The sequence below is a fragment of the Andrena cerasifolii genome, chromosome 13 (assembly GCF_050908995.1).
Source record: "Andrena cerasifolii isolate SP2316 chromosome 13, iyAndCera1_principal, whole genome shotgun sequence".
Taxonomy (NCBI): Eukaryota; Metazoa; Arthropoda; class Insecta; order Hymenoptera; family Andrenidae; genus Andrena; species Andrena cerasifolii.
The window spans coordinates 11953359-11969398 of NC_135130.1; the positions used below are offsets into that span (position 1 = coordinate 11953359).

A 16040-nucleotide genomic window follows, 5' to 3' on the forward strand; every position below is an offset into this window, starting at 1 on the left:
AAGGAAATTGGAGGGAACGTGGCGGTGTTTGGTACCTAAGGGCGGCAGGGAGCACGTGGAGAAGTCGCAGGAATGGGTGCTATTGATTTTCGGCTGCTCCTTTTTCGACCCCATCCGTCCCCTCGAATCATTCGCCATTACTCGCCTGCAACCCTCCCTTCACTTGCATTTTATACGTCGGTCATGCGTTTCGCCGTCACGTTTGGCAAATGGCGGCGAGCTAAGTGGCTTGGAAAGGACCGCGTCTTTAATTCCTCCGTTATATACAGGGCGTTCCGTTTACGGGGCTCTGCACTCGAAAACAGTTAAAAAAAATCGTATAAACATTTTCCCTAATCGACATTCATCCCCAAAATATTTCAAAAACATGGAAAAACTTATATTTCGGGGTGGAATCGTTTCCTTGCGAATTAAACTTAAAGCTGTTTGGAAACCGCGCAGTTTAGGGTTAAATGAAGTGGAAAATGTTACAAGTTCGTTGCACAGCGCGCGCGACAAAGTTCATGGGAAACAAATCGACAGACGGTGGTATATTGATCGGCGAAGGCTTTGTAACCCTCGGTGTACACCCTCGCGTTTCGTGCCACGGGGGTGGCACCATATAATTTTCGCGAAACAGCTACACGACACGTTTCCCGTCAAACGCACAAAGTTATCTCACAGCTAAGCGATTCGCCCCCGTGCAATTATGCCTCCTTTTCCTCTACCCTCGCGCAGCGCCAATCGATGGCCATTTTCGAATGTATAATGGAGGAAAAACTTTCTGTTTTTATTGCGAGCGACATTCCGCTGCTGCTAGCCCCGCTTTTATTCGCGACAGCCACGTTTCAGCAATCAGAGCTGCGGAACAATATTTGCCGATCGAAATCCCTTGGAACACATAGGCTCTACGTGTCGTTGTCACCGCGAGCTGTTGCTCCTCGTCATTGATATTTAATCAATAAACCATCGGTCGACCTCGATGTTTGCTCCCGTTATTATTGCGGTGGCACTTCTCGAAAAGTTAACTAGAAGTTCTTAACGATTTAAATTACAGGGGTCGCTAAATTTATTTAGAATAATATATCACGTGACCTTGCTCGAGGTATACATAAAAAAGAGTTTTTTTTTTCGAAATTTTGTGGGCGGTTTAAATAACAGGGGTCGTTTACTTTCATGAAAATTCAGAATCTTCGCTAAATTTATTTAGAATATTTAAAACAAGTTTCTTTTTTCGAGTTAGTAGTTAAATATTAATACAGTTGGCTTCACTTGTGTTTGGATGTCGATTGGCGTTGCACCGATGGTATCGATTATCCCGCGGACGTTGTGTTCGTCGACTGGCGTTTGACGATAATAATTATTCGATTTGCGTCATTGGTGGGAGGAGGAGGATTCGGGGGCGTAATTAGCTGTATTGTACTTATCAGCGACGATACACCGTATCGAACAATCGTCGGACCTTGTGCACCAGTAATAATGCAATATCGCCGGATTATAAGCCGATAATTTATTTGCGAACGGTAGGCGTTTGGAAACGTGACTCGGTGATCCGGTACGTGGAAAATTTCATTGAAAATTTGTCTTCGAATCCAACGTCGATAGTTAACGAGGCATAGAATGAAATGATGATCGTTACCATCGATATAATATTGTTGTTCAATGCGGTTTACGTTACGTAAAATCGCGGATAGCGGATGTTATTTACTGGACGCGACTATAATGGGAACGGAACGATGACATTCTATTATTTGATAATGTGATAAGACAGCGGAGATAAAAACTGAAGTGTTCCAGTGAAATCGATAGTTACAAATATAGGGAGATAAAGTGGCTGTATTTTCTCCTTGCCTAAATGAATTTTGGTTCCACTTTCACGTTATAATTATTTATCGTCTTTAGTACATAAAACGTAAAATGTATAAACACTTCTGTCATGTATCACAAACTACAGTACGTCCTGGAAATATTTATTGCCTCGCGTGAATAATAAACACGTTATCACTTTCATTAGTACCATGACGATATTATTGCAAGAATGAGTGGCTCGCTATCTTGAAAAAATTAAGCTGTATACCCAGCATTTTATCAATCACATTGTTATGAAAAATTGTACCTACGTACAGCGACTAGATTTGATAATATTATCAAATGTAAGAGTGACGCGATAAATATTCTCAAATATTCGAGAAAGTGTAACTTTTTTGTCCGGTACTGTACACAGAACCCAAATCACAGATTCAATTTCCACAGCCTCCAGTCACCAAACTCTTCAAAAAGAGTCCCTCTCACTGAACCCACCAGTATCAGGATACAACACCACTATACGCGTATCAATATTCTTGCTCGCAGAATCCCTATCAAATATCCCCTCTACTGCGCTCTATTCTTCTCGATTGAAAGGCAAGATTCGTTCGCCTCGATCCTCCGTCGATCCGCCTCTGGATCCCGAGCGTGACTTCGAGCCGAGGAGCTCGCGAGGACAATACATATATCGCCTCCGTCAGAGCAGATAAGATAACGGCGTGGCGTGCTTCTTCTCGCTGCTTCTTTCTTATTCTTCCTCCTTTTTTGTCTCGATTTTTCTCCATTTTTTCGGAGGCTCGTGTGACACGACGCCGCGCACAGAGTCGACGCGCTCCGAGCACGCCTGTTTGTCTTGTTGTCGCTCGATCGACCAGCTCCCGCGCGCCGTCATGTGCCTCCTGGACGTGATCCATCGGAAATGCAACTACAGGTAAACTGCTGCCTTACCGCTATCTGCCCGAGCATGGCGGTCCGACCGCCAATTAGTCATCGATAGGGTAATTCTTTCGTACTTGGCGTCGAGGTCCTCGAGGCTTCTGGCTTATCAGCGGCTTCGGCATAAATTATTGGCAGGCGGGAATAAGAGTTTCAAGCCGATGAATCACTCGAATTAGTCAAAGTGGGTCGTTCTTTTTATAGGGTTTTTAGAGGTGTAGGAAGTGTTCGCGCTGATTTGGGTTTGAATTTCGCGCCAAATTTAAGGCGGGTTCCCACGTCGAGAATAAAGCTTCTGCAAATCCATTTGCATCGTTGTTTCTGGTTGTTTATAATAGAGGGGGTAATTAAAGGTGTTTCTGTTGTATTTCCTCAAGTATCTGAATATTTTTGCTACCCTGTGTATTGGAGTCCCTGAAGTTGCGTTTGATTCTTTTTAAAGGAACGGTTAATCAGGGGTGTTATGTGTTGCAAATATCCATTTTTCGCCAAGCCATTTAACGATCGTGTTATTCTCTCTGTTACAGGTAAGCCATCGACGAGTTCGGTAGAAAATAGACTCCCACGATGTCACGATCGCGCACGATGTGAACTGCTGAGAAACCAGCGTGTAAAGTGAGTAGTGGTCTCAGATATACATACGTAAAACGAAACCCTCCGCGTCTAGTCGGTTCTCCAACTCAGTTCACTACTCTCAACAGCAACGTCCCCCAGACGATCTGTCTATCACACCCACACCGACTCCCATTCACCTCTCCCACACGCGCGCGACTCTTCGAAACACTCCAACTCCCACATCTCGAACGCCTCTGAAACACCTTGCACTCGCAGTTCGACGAACTTTCCTCAGGAAACTATCTCTCCTATCCCTCAACGCAGTATCTAAGCTACATGGAAACCTGCCGGGTATATTAAAAAACCTAAGGTTCTGAAAAATGTCCCTTCAAGAACGTCAACGTGAAAACGTCCCTCGGCGTGGAAACACGCCCACGCCATTCAAAGTGTTAAACTAAACTAGTTTCCCCTCTCAATCTCCCTCGACTTTTACATCCACGTGTATTAAAAGCGTAATAAAAGTGGTGCGCTCGATTTCCCCAGATTTTTGGACCCAGGCCACTTTCGTAATTACTGCTTTCGTTATGATCCACCCCACGCGAAGGCGTAACACAATGAGCCGCGGCCCGCGAAACTACGTTACGTGTTATAATTTCGTGGGAAAGATGGGATTAGTTTAGACGGGGGGGGGGGGGAAGAGGAGGTTTAATTGCGCCGCGAGCAGGCCACGCAGCCTGTCGGGTTCACCAGTTCATTTGCTTCTTCGTGGTTACTGTTGATAGCTTCTATGCGTCGCCTAATAACGTGGTTGTACATTGATCTTGATTGTTTGGTACTGTTTACGGCGGAGTGAACAGTCTATTGACTCGTGGTAGCTTGAGAGAGGAAAAAAGGAGTTGGCTTGGTGCGAGGCTAGGGAAATGGAGTTGAAAGGCATCAGTGTTTTCTTGAATTTAGTATCACTTTGGGATTTTTCGTTTTCAGTAGGGACCCAGCTTTAAGTTACTTCGAGTCACATAGGGGTAATCTTCCTTCCATATCCCAGAAATTAAAAATCAAAATTTAAATTTTTTTAAGATTTTTTCTCGGGTTCTCGCGTGAGAACAGTCAGCACCCGCCATGATTCTCGTTTGTAAGTAATCAGATCGGTGAATGGTCCGTCGTGACTAGGTCAGCTCCATAGTTGTCGCCGCTACGAGGCAAGGTCATTTTCCCGCCTTTTTCTTCTCCCCTCCCCTCTTCCCTTTTCCTCTTTCCTTGTCGTCAATGGCCACCAGCGTCTTACAACGCCATCGGCGGTCGATACAAACCGAGTTGCTTGGCGCTTTCGAAAATTTCCGCGGCAGAAGCGAGCATTGGAAAGTGGCAGATTTGCTGGAAACAAGCTGATATTTTATTCGTATCACACTGCGCGCCGTTGCTACCTCGCGAAGCGATCGCAAATTTCTTTACTTAGGGATCGAGGCTTGGATGATGGATCTTTGGAGGAAAGAAATGTGGTGTGGCTGTGTGGAGTGGAAATTGGGTACTATTCTGAGAGGGAAATTTAGTAGAATTCTCAGATGGAAATTTGGTAGAATTTTGGTGTGGAAATTAGTTACCACCCAATTTGCGCTACCAAGTGCCATTTCGTAGCCCAGTTGCCGTAATAGTTGAAAAAAAAACAAGTCCCCTTCTTCTTTACTACAAAAATGAAGCCACATTACCCTCCACCTGCCAAAAGCAGATCCGAGGATTAAAACCCGCTCGCCTGTTTTCACGAGCACTCCATGCGCCGCGACGACGCGTAAACGTTGTGAGAATCGGTCGTTTACACGGGGATAGGCGTCTGCGCTACTAGGAAGCGGATAATAGAGCAGAAAGTGAGACAGTTCTCTTCCTTAAACACCGGTGCAACCGTAATCTTCGCGAAACGATCGCTTAGCGTCGCCCCGTTAAAAAGATCCTAGTGGTTGCTTCAATTGTTGCTCGCTGAGAGCTTGTTAGACAAGAGACCTCGCGTGCCCCAGGTAGATAGCAAGGGGGTGGGACGAGATTGTGATCAGATTCGCGGCTGCTTCGATTCCTAGCGCGCCTGAAAACCTTGGGAAGAGGCCTGAGCAATCCCATAAATTGCATTTTTCAGTGGTCCAAGCTGCCACGTCAGCAAAAAGCCCATAATCCACGAACCTGGAACTGTCAAAGGATTCTAAAAAGGGTATAAAGGGGTCAGAAGAAAATTGCAACTCAACTTTGAAAATTTTATACGGTACAGAATTAGTCACCAAATGTTTTAGTTAAGATCGACGCGGTGTCAATTAAAATCACAAGAAATTCAATTTAAAATTATCACCTCTGTAATACCAATCTATTTCCAAATCGAATCGCGATTTCCGCTGCGAACACCTGGATTCCGCTAATGGCTCGTTATTTCTGGAATCACACGTAACATCGAATTTAATCGGTTTAATCTACGCTTTATCTCCCCGGTCTCTAAAGATAATCCCTCGAAAGCACTCGACGCATTAGGTCATCGATTTAAACTAAAAAGCTGGAAAGTCCGTGTCACGCTTTTCTCCTGCAATTGTCGTTCACTTAGGAGCAAAATATGCGTGTACCTGACGCGAAGATTGACGCAATTTGCCACGCTTCCTGTCGTCGATTCGCGGCCAGCGATCGATTACGTCCACGCCACGCTCCTTCGTCACTCCTCGATTTTCCGTCTTCGAGAAGACAAAAAAACTCGGGCGCTGCTCGGATCTTTTATGTGGAACAGGAAGAGAAAGTGCTCTTTGCCTGTTACGTTTTACTAAATCCGCCAGACCCGACAATTTCGGCAATTAGCGCGGCTGAAATTATCGTGCGAGTCAACGCGGCTTTCAATTAAAAAGAAACGGAAAGGGAAATAACAAGTCCACGCACTCAGTTTTACGTTTTGTCAGTTTTTAAAAAGCGAGTTTAAAAACCGCTTTTTCTTAAATAAATTTGTAAAATCCCACTCTGTTTACTAATTGAAGAGTCCACGTAGAAAGCACTGTAAGTGCAAAAATTAAAAAGGTTTGCAGCGTTAACGCGGTACGTCGAACTTAGCGAATTCAAATTTCCCGCCAGGAAGAAGCAAGCAGACGATTCTATCGAAAACGATGAATTTTCCGAGGCGATGCAACGATATCCCCCCAAAAGTTGGCCCGAAGTCAACTTTGGACAATTTTAGCCGCGTTTCCAGCCGCGCGCGCGCTCCGTCCGCGTTTTCTCTTTTCATATCAAAATAGAGCGCCGCGGGGCCCCGTCCGCGCGATGATCATCGGGATATCGGACGATTTCCATCGGCGAGAGCCAACATGCTAATCGAAACCTCGCTGGCAGTCTCGCGTCCGCGAATTCAGAGCGGGGATCACTCGTGGGCAGGCATAAATTGCGGGAGGGTGGGAAGAAAGATTCGCGGAGTAACGTTTCGTGTTATGCATAATACATCTGTTTACTGGACCCTTTGTAGGCCGCTCTTTCTGCTCGCGGGTGATGAGAACCGACCTTAAAATTTTTTAGAACAAAACGGAACGCAGAAGGCTATGGTAACTGACTATATACTCCAAATTTATTAATCTGAATTTTCTTAATTTCTATGGATTCCATTTGTTAAGATAAAGAAAAGTTCCAAAGTAACCGTGTTTTTAAAACGGACCGTTTTCCCCCAAAACGTTGTCAAAGTTTCAGGCTGGATCGTGCGGTGTCCCTTGTGGGCGGAGCTTCGCGCCTCTCTGCGCTTCATAAACCGAATCTTTAAATTCTTCGTCTGTGTTGCATGGTTCATCTTCCATTTCTACTGCTCTTAATTATACAAGGTGTCCGCAGATATTTCGATACCAAAGATCAAGTTCGAGATAAATTATGCAAACTGTGTTTATCGTCGAATTGCCGTCGATCTAGATTAGATAGACGCGTAGATTGAATAATTGTAACTATTCTTTCTGTACCCTTCACGTTAGAAATTTCTCGAACCAGTGATGCAGGTCGCAATGGGCGTAGAGAGTTCCATCGGGAAAACAGCCTGTATCGTAGGAGGCCCGGAAATTGCGTACATTATTGTCATTAGAGTTTTCCACGTTCCCGTGTTACTTTCACCCGTCGCACGTGACTCCGACGAACATATCCGCGCGCGATAACAATGATCTCTCCACAAACACGCAAACAGCACCGTTTACCATTGCTCCTCGACAAATCTGTCAGCTGGAAAATTTGCGTCCTCCTTCAAAACAGAATATTTTTACCATCGTCAAAAATATACAAAAGAACAACATATTGTCATCAGACAAACTTGGAAATAAGACCTTTTTTCTGGGGGAAGTAACGTAATATTACGAAGCCGACGCCATTAAAAATCCCTTCAAGATCAGAAATGGAAATATGCCCTTTGGGAAAAGTCACGCCTCATTTGCAAAGAAAATTTTATTTTTAGTCACTGGTAAAGCAAAAATTAGGATTCATAAAAATTTCGAAAAAATGAAGCCTTCTTAAAAATTTCAAATAAAGAAGAACAGTTGAAAATGCGGCACGCGAATGCGGAATAGCGCGATGCGAGTCGATAGACCGAAATTCATTGGATTTCAAGCAATTTGTTCGCTGGAACAATGCCCTGGATCAGGCACAGCGAGAGAGTAATTCAAAGAAGCTGCTAGCAGTCGTCAACGAGGGCATTATTTATTCATTGGAACGTAGCGATTTCACACGTCGCATGACGAATCTCTCAACCGCGTTCGATTTATCTTTCCGAAGCCTGCATCGCTGTATGCAATATTGCATTCATTCCGACCTCCCCCTTCTCTGTTCGCCGCGCAGACGGTTTTTCAATTATCACGGCCGGGCAGACGGCGACACGGTCGTTGCGATTGCGCCTTAAAGCTCGTTTCACAGCTCGCGTACCACGACCTCGATTCCATTCCACCTGAGCGAGCCAGCTTCCTTGTTTTCCCGGCTTTCCTCTCTTTCTCCACGAGTCTCGTTTATTTAAATAAAAAAATTCATCCGATTTCAAGAATTTTGTAATTTCTCTGAGTTTTAAATAAGCACACTCAAAATGTAGTTCCTCGTGAAGCTTTTTATTTCATTTTGCCTTTAATATTATTTAATTTTAATTCCGCGACGGATTTTTGAGTTCAGTTTCTCAGGGCAATTTGGAATATTTTGCGCCCAGTAGTTTGTACGGCGAGGTTAATGAAAACGACCAAGGACGAGGACTGCGGCCCTGACACGGTTCGAGAATTAAATTAAGCCGGTTTCTTGGACACGCTCAATGAGATCAGTTAAGGGAAGATTACTTTATTTGCTGGAATTAAGGCTGGGGCTGTGGTACTTTGATTTCTGAATAGCGATGGGTGTTACAAAATTGCTGTTTTATTTTTTAGAACTTTAAATACACTTCTAACTGATCTGGGGACTAAAAACTACTAATTGCAAAACTCAGGGCCATTTTCCAATCCATACACTAACAAAACGTAAACCACTTCCACCTTCTCTAAAAAACCATTCTATTGTAGAATTCAATTCTCAGTTATTATCGGTAACCAAAATAAAATTTGGACCATTTATATTGGTTACTGGTAAAGAGAATTAAATTTCCGTCATCGATAATAGTTACTGGCAGCCAGAAATATCTACAATTATTAAAAAATTAATATCTCTTAACCATTTCAATTTTTAAGAAATTTCTTATAAACTTAACGATAACTGGTTTACATTTAAATAAAAATAAATTTTTACTCAATGACTTTTCCATATTTTTTATTTAAAATAACTGTTATTTTGGATCTCTGATACATACAGAATGTAAACAGACAAAGTCATCATCAAAAACCAAATCAAGCAGTGGGATCCTCAGTGTTTGTCCTCGGCATGGCCGTTCAGATCTAAAGGATAGGATCGAGCCGCTTTTTTACCGCGATCCATTAACCTCCACGAATGCAAATGGTCGGTGAGCAAAGGCCAGGCTCTCCCGTTCCTCGAGACATTCTAATCCGAAGCGAAAGTCAGCGTTCTCTCGCTCTTTGCTTCCCCCCCCCCCCCCGCCCCACCCCCTTTGTTCGTTCACTCTTCTCTGCTCTTTGCCACCGGACCCTTGTCTGCTACACGCGGACCTTCCTCGTGGCCCAGAGGTTGCAGAACAACCCCACCAGTCTCTTTTCGCCGCGAGATTGACGGACCGTCTCCGCCTGGTACGAGCTAATCAGACCTCGTTACGTAAAGACACGCGGCGTTGCTCACTGATTTTCCGCTCGGCGAGCACGCGCCGAAGTTTTTCCACGTTGCAGGTTTCGGGGGATAGGGCTGCAATGTGGTTGGAGGGAATACTCGAAGGGCTTTGAGACTGGGCGATTTGAAATCGTTTGGGGTTGTTTGGTGACGTTCGAAGGTGCTCGAGGGTGACTTGGAAAATTCAAGGCACTTCTAAGTGTGTGGCAGAGTTGACAATGTTGGGGTGATGAAGTTTGGTGGTGTTTCGAGAAGCTGCAGTTCTCCTGAGCTTTTTTTCTTTTTAAAGTTCTCAAACTTTACCTAACTTGCGCAAACATGAAGTTTCTACTGGGCAAGTGGTGACATTTTTCAGCCTCTATGTTGGAAAGTTTCTTTTGAGCAGCACTTGTACATAGCCGAGCGAAGGACCATAAAACTAGATTTTAAAACAAACGGTACCTATTATTCTCAGACAAATAAACAATTCTTTGCTCATCTCTGTAACCTCGGGATATAAATAATTGAAATCTGCGAAACTGTAGGAGGGAATTTCATAAATATATGTACCAACGGATTTGGAATAAAATGCTCGTCATTTTTGTTATTATATAAATTTGAATCAGTTGTAAATTTTTTGTTGTTGTAAATAAAGTGTACTTCTGATACTTTGCTGGTACCGTGTTATCGTACATAAAAAAAAACCATGAGAACTTTCAATTTGTAGTTTTTATGTATCTCCTCTGGTTTTCGAGATAGCACTTCTGGGTCGAAACTTTAAGGGGTGGTTTCACCCCTTAAAAACGTAGGAAGTTTCAGCACAATCGGAGGGGGACACTTGAGCGCATTTTCTTGTGAGAATACGTAACACCTGTTCTAAAATAGATGCTAGAGGAATTTGTTTTAAAATCTAGTTTTGTGGTCAAAGTTGCCCCATTAGACGGTATTAATTTCGATGACATAAGTGATTTCATTTTTGAGGCACTAATTATGGAAATAGCCCATGCCACTCGGGGCCATTTTTGAAATGCATTTTCCACAACACGACTGTCCACGATCGAGGCCCACAGAGATGTCCACACTGCGAATTCGAGCGTGAATACGGTAACAATGAGTGAAAGTCGTGGGCCAAGCGAAAGCAAATGGGAAACAGAACTGCTGTCCCCGTGGCTGTGTCTACGCATTGAAATGTTCATGTTTTTACTGTTATCTTCGATCGTGCTTCGCTGTTACTGTTGTAGTTACACATTTTCTACTCGACGGCTACATTCCTTTTGCGTTTCTTTCGTGATATCAATTATTATGTATTTTTCATTAATAAAAGGAACGATAGTCGCTTATTTTTTAATATTGAAATGAGATGGGGAACATTCACTTCGACATTCGAATATTTTTCATGAACTTTTCCAGAGGATCAATTTACGATTAAAGGAGATCGAAATCGAAAAGAAATCACCGTGGCTATCGTAAACCGCAAAAACGATCCCCCGCTACCACCCCCCTCCGCGTGTCAGAGACAGGCTTTCGATGGCCCTGTCGACAAAGGAACCGCGGATTAACCCTTGCAAATCGAGCAATCAGCAGACGAGTTTCATTTAGTTTCGGCGATGGGACGTCTTCGTCGTGTCGATACCACGCTAAATATCGAGGTTGTATTCTGAATTCCGTGGGTGCTAGAGTCTGCTGCGAACTCCAGACGCGCTCGGACCATTCCCATTAATCCTCGATATACTATTCCCAATAATTCCCACCTGTCCGAGACGTGAAACCGCTCAAACCCCGAAACATGATGAAACTCCTGCCTCGAAACATGATCAAACACGTTCCCTAAAACATCACGATACTCATACCCCGATACATCATCAAGCTCTTCTTCCGAAGCGTGATTAAACTCTTCCCCCGAAACATGATCAAACTCCTGTCCCGAAACATGATCAAATCCGCCCCCAAGAGCAGCCCAAAGTCCAGCGCTCGTAATTGTTCGAAGAGAACCGTAAGGTGTTTGGCTAGAGCTGGTACAACGGCTTGCACAAGTCCCGCGTAAGACCCACGTCACGTCTTGCCCGTGGAGGTGGGGTACCGCCGCGCCGCTCGTTGGCTGGCTCGTCCGTCGGTATCGCCGCGAGCATCCACGAGCGAGCGGCCGCGCTAACGAACGAGCCAGTCAAGCTGAAACCGCGAGCAACCGCGAAACCGCGCACTCCTCGTTGCTCCGTACGCTCTCGATGGCGCCAGGCCACTCGCCACCTCCAAATCGACATCCAAGGCCCCGGATACCGTCGCGGGGACTGTCAGTGACAGTTCGAAACGGGCAGTGCATCGTGCTCGAAGTGGTGCGCGAGCTCGGCACCGGGCGAAGTGACAGAGCGCGTTGCTTTTGAATTTGGCGCGTGGAATCGCGATAAAGGAGGCGCGCGGGTTGAGGGAAAAGTGGGTCTGGATGCCAGTTGGTGAAGGATATCGGCGCGAGTGATGTAGACTCGAGGGAGTAGGTTGGATTTGGTTCAAGGGGATCAAGGGAGTGTTTGGAGGCAGTGCACGTAGGAGGTGCACGAGGTGAAGTGGTGTGGGTGGGAAGCGCGTTCAGTTTGATGATACGGAATTGCGACGCGCTTGGTTCTTCCACAAAGGAATTCCAACGCTCTCGATTCGGTTCCAAGCGCATTTTAAATCGTTCAATTCGGTTGCGAAGGAATTACAACGCGTCGATTTCGGTTCCAAAGGAATTTCAACGCATCGAATTCGGCTCCAAAGGAATATCATCGCATTGAATTCGGCACCAAAGGAATTTCAACGCTTTGAATTCAGCTCCAAAGGAATTCCACCACTTTGAATCCGTTTCCAAAGGAGTTCCCGGCCTCGAATTCAGCTCGAAACGAATGACATTTGTGCTCCAGCCGTCCAGCCGTCCCGCAACTCGCAAATCAATAAAATCCGGAGGAATCAACACACCACGAGTGCAGCCCCTAGAGATCTTAAAGCCTTCCAATTGCAAAGCACCACCTAGCTCTACATAAGCCAACCAACTCGCCTGTCGACTGAATTCCTCCAAGTTCTCGCTTCAACTCCACTTACAACACCAGCATTTAACGCTCAGTCCAATCTCCATCGGCGAACCCTGCGCAGACCCTGCGTACTTGTCTCTCGATATTCGAAACCGCTGCTGTACTAGTGAAATCGAAGATCCAGCGAAAGCTCCTTACAAAGTTCAAAGGACACGCCAGCTAAAGCCTCGATAGAGCGTTTTGCTCTCGCGCTACACGCCCGTGGAAAGTCGCGGCGCAGGGGGGCGAGGAGGACGCTGCTTGCTCGCGACTTTCACGCAGAGAGCCGTTTCTGCTCGATCGCGTCACGAAAATCACGCTGTATCTGCCCGAGGAACATAGCAACCCAATTTCCAAACTCGTCACTGCATCCAATTTCGAAAAAGACTTACCTTGAATTTTTCCAGTGAAATCGACGAGTCAGGTGGTTTCACGATAAGAGTGTCGATTACCGCCCGCCAGTGTATTTATTATAGCCTCGAGCTTGTGGAGGTGGATACAGTGAACAGTGGACGTCGATAAGAGTCGACGGAAGAGAAAATTTCGAAAGTGCTTTTGGAGGTGCGAAGCGATGGATGGATGAGCAAAATCGGGTTTGTTCGACGCGGTACAGCGGGATAAGCTCGTCGCGATCGTTTGTGCGCGAAAGAAGTCACCGGGAGTTAGAAAGTAACAGGGACCGGCAAAACAGAGCATGAAATCCCAGCGAGGAAATAAGTGGATGAAATTGCGGTTATCGATGGTTAAAGGCAGTTGCCATGATCTGGCGATAAAGCGACGCTGTAATTCGACGAGGCAAAAATAGTTGGAGGGTATTCTCTTTTTGAGCAGCATCAGCCTCCTCGAGCCGCCAAACGATCCTAATAACTGGATCGGATTGAAATTGCAGATTTCTTGCGGGGATTAAGTGGCTGCATGGTATAGAGGCAGCTGCAGGTTGGTCCCTCGTGATTTTATTCAGAGAGGAAGAAGAGGGAGCCAGACCTTGCTGTTGTTTAAAATCGGCAGAAGAAGATCCGAAGGGAGGGGACTCGTCCCGTTATCGATTATCGAATATAGTACGACCATCGAATGACAGCGCCTCTACGTGGACTTGGAATCGTGGAGAGGTGAACTGTAATCGAATTATTTTCAGCGATACCAAATATGAGCATGACTCTGTGAAAGAAGGTAGCGGAAGCTGGTTGTCGATTCTACAGTCACCTTAAAACTCAGAGACAAAGAGACCAAAAAAGATATTGACGCTTTGCAAAATTAAAAGCAGAAGATCTCTTTCAGGAGGAATTGCGGCTTATTTCCTCCATTTCCAGCAGGAAGTAGTTCCCCCACCCCCCACCAGTCGCCTTCTACAGTAGGAATCGAACTATCGAAGGGGATCGAAGTGAAACGATCGATTCAGGAAGCTTCCGACGTTTATTGGCCCTGGCAGCCATATAACTGCGATAATGACGCGCATTATATTCACGAGCCGTGCGTCACGAGGCTTCGACGGTGTCGGCGTCAATTTAGAAACTGTCCACCAAATCTAATTACCTAACGAGCGCGTGGGCGTGATACGCCTCGAGCGACGAAATCGCGTGGAAGACACCGTGTTTCCACGCCTTTAGACACTACCGTTTTGGTTTTATACACTTTCTGATCACTGGCGAAGGGAACCGCCACATTGGCCTCTAGGATTCTTTCGAAGGCCCTACTGTTCACCGGCAAGGACGTCAGGTATTCAGAGCAGAAGGATTAAGTAAGTTCGATGAGAGATGTGGTAATTGGGTGGAGAAGAAATGTCTGCCAATTTTAATGGAACATGGGGAAATAGTTTTGATATTTGATTAATAATCATTTTTATTTAATTGTTACGATACATGTGGGTGGATGTCTACTGAGCTTTTTGGGACGTTGTGTTTGGTTTCGGAGCCACTAGTGAATTTATGTCGATGAGGATTAGAAGAATATATTTGCTTAAACTAAGTTTTTGGCATAAAGGTAAGGTAATTGCTTAATAAAAAAAGTATCGAGTATTAGCATTCCAGACTTTGTACGTTTATTAATGGACATTCGAAGAATGTGCTGAAATTTTTTTATGAAAGTTACAGTGGTAGTAGTACGATGGTTTGAAATAAAAGTTTCTTGCTGGCGAACATCATTTTGGCTGTCATAGTCATCTGAAACAAAAAACGCAAAATTTATCTTAATTTATATGATTGTGGTTATCGTATGAACTAGAATGAATAAAAAATATTGAACCAAAAAATGGCACCACTTCGAAGGAAATTTTTCATTATTCGTTGTAACTTTGAACAGAATTATTCTTATTGCATAACAAAAATTTCAGCTATTCTTCGAATGTCAGTTAATAAACGAACGAAGTGTGCAATTATAATACTCGATCCTTTTCTTTTAAAAATTCCCCAAAACTGCCTTACTTTCAAAGCGTCAAGATTTTTTTTTAATTTTCTGTTCGTTTTTGAAGCCCCGAGTAGAATTTGTGTTGATGATGATTGGAGGACCTTGTAGCATAATTAAAAATGCCGTTAAGCTAAAGTTTTTATCGTAGCTAAAGTAGTATTAGTAAACAGAAGAATTAGGTGTCTCATCGAATTCCTGTTTTTCTGTCAACTGTTTTATAACATCGCGTTACGTGCTGATGACCACTTTTTCTCCTCTCTCCCTGTCCCCCTTTTTTAATTGCGCAAATGCCAGTGTGACATTTCGCGTTGTCATCAGCGAGACGCTTTATTAACGTTTAATTACATCAGACAGCAAACACGGGACTATTTTCGCCACCGTTCGCGGCGAGGTCGATTTTTCCACCACCACTGCAAATAAATTTGTTTAAAATTCGGAGCTTGCCAATCCGTAAACAGCGTTTCTCTTTCGCAAATAATGCTGCCTAAATCGTTGCGCAATTCACGTCCACTGGCTCGCGTTACGTGTTTTATCACTGAGGACCATTTACGAGGCACGTCCCGAATTTTAAATAATGTCAAAGTGTGCTGGTTGAATTTTAAATGTTCAGAAAATTGTATAAACAAACGTTCCATTTGGAATTCTGAACATTTTCTCCCGTTGCTTTTTAATTTCAATTAAATCGCATTTAATTCGTCGCGCAAATACCCTGGGGATAACAGACAACTGTTATAATGGAAAATCGCGATCCAATAATTATTATGCGTGGTATCGCAGAGAAGAATTCACCTCGAAACCCGAAATTATCCTTCACTGGGGATTTACCTTCGCCAAATTCACCGTGGAAACTTTAAGCAACCAAGGTCAACGCTTTCTGGTCCAATAACTCCAGCATTTTTTCACACCAAAATGATCCTTCTTTTTCATTCTGATTCGTCTTTTAGAATTAGAAAGCAATCACGATTCTTTTCTATCATTAATACTTACTAATTAATTCACTCAATTTCATCGATTACTTTTTTTTTAAAGACAATTACTCATCAATTTTCAAAACAAAAGTATTATTATTATTATATTAAATGGAATTGTTCCCTCATTTTTCAAACTCCAAAG

General features: G+C 44.2%; 1 protein-coding gene across 9 annotated transcripts in view; it reads left to right on the plus strand.

Annotated features, from left to right (window-relative positions):
- Siz (Brefeldin-resistant Arf-GEF family protein schizo) overlaps nt 1–16040 on the plus strand; it is a 61037-nt gene that overhangs the window by 17015 nt on the left and 27982 nt on the right. Inside the window, exon 2 of one of the 9 annotated variants that reach the window (XM_076826004.1) lies at nt 3249–3336. The exons of 6 other annotated variants lie outside the window; for them this stretch is intronic. The gene's annotated coding sequence lies outside the window, so the exon portion shown is untranslated. Of the gene's footprint in view, nt 1–3248; nt 3337–11634; nt 14263–16040 lie in introns of those variants that run through there. 2 more of the 9 variants (XM_076826001.1, XM_076826005.1) reach the window with 2 other exon arrangements.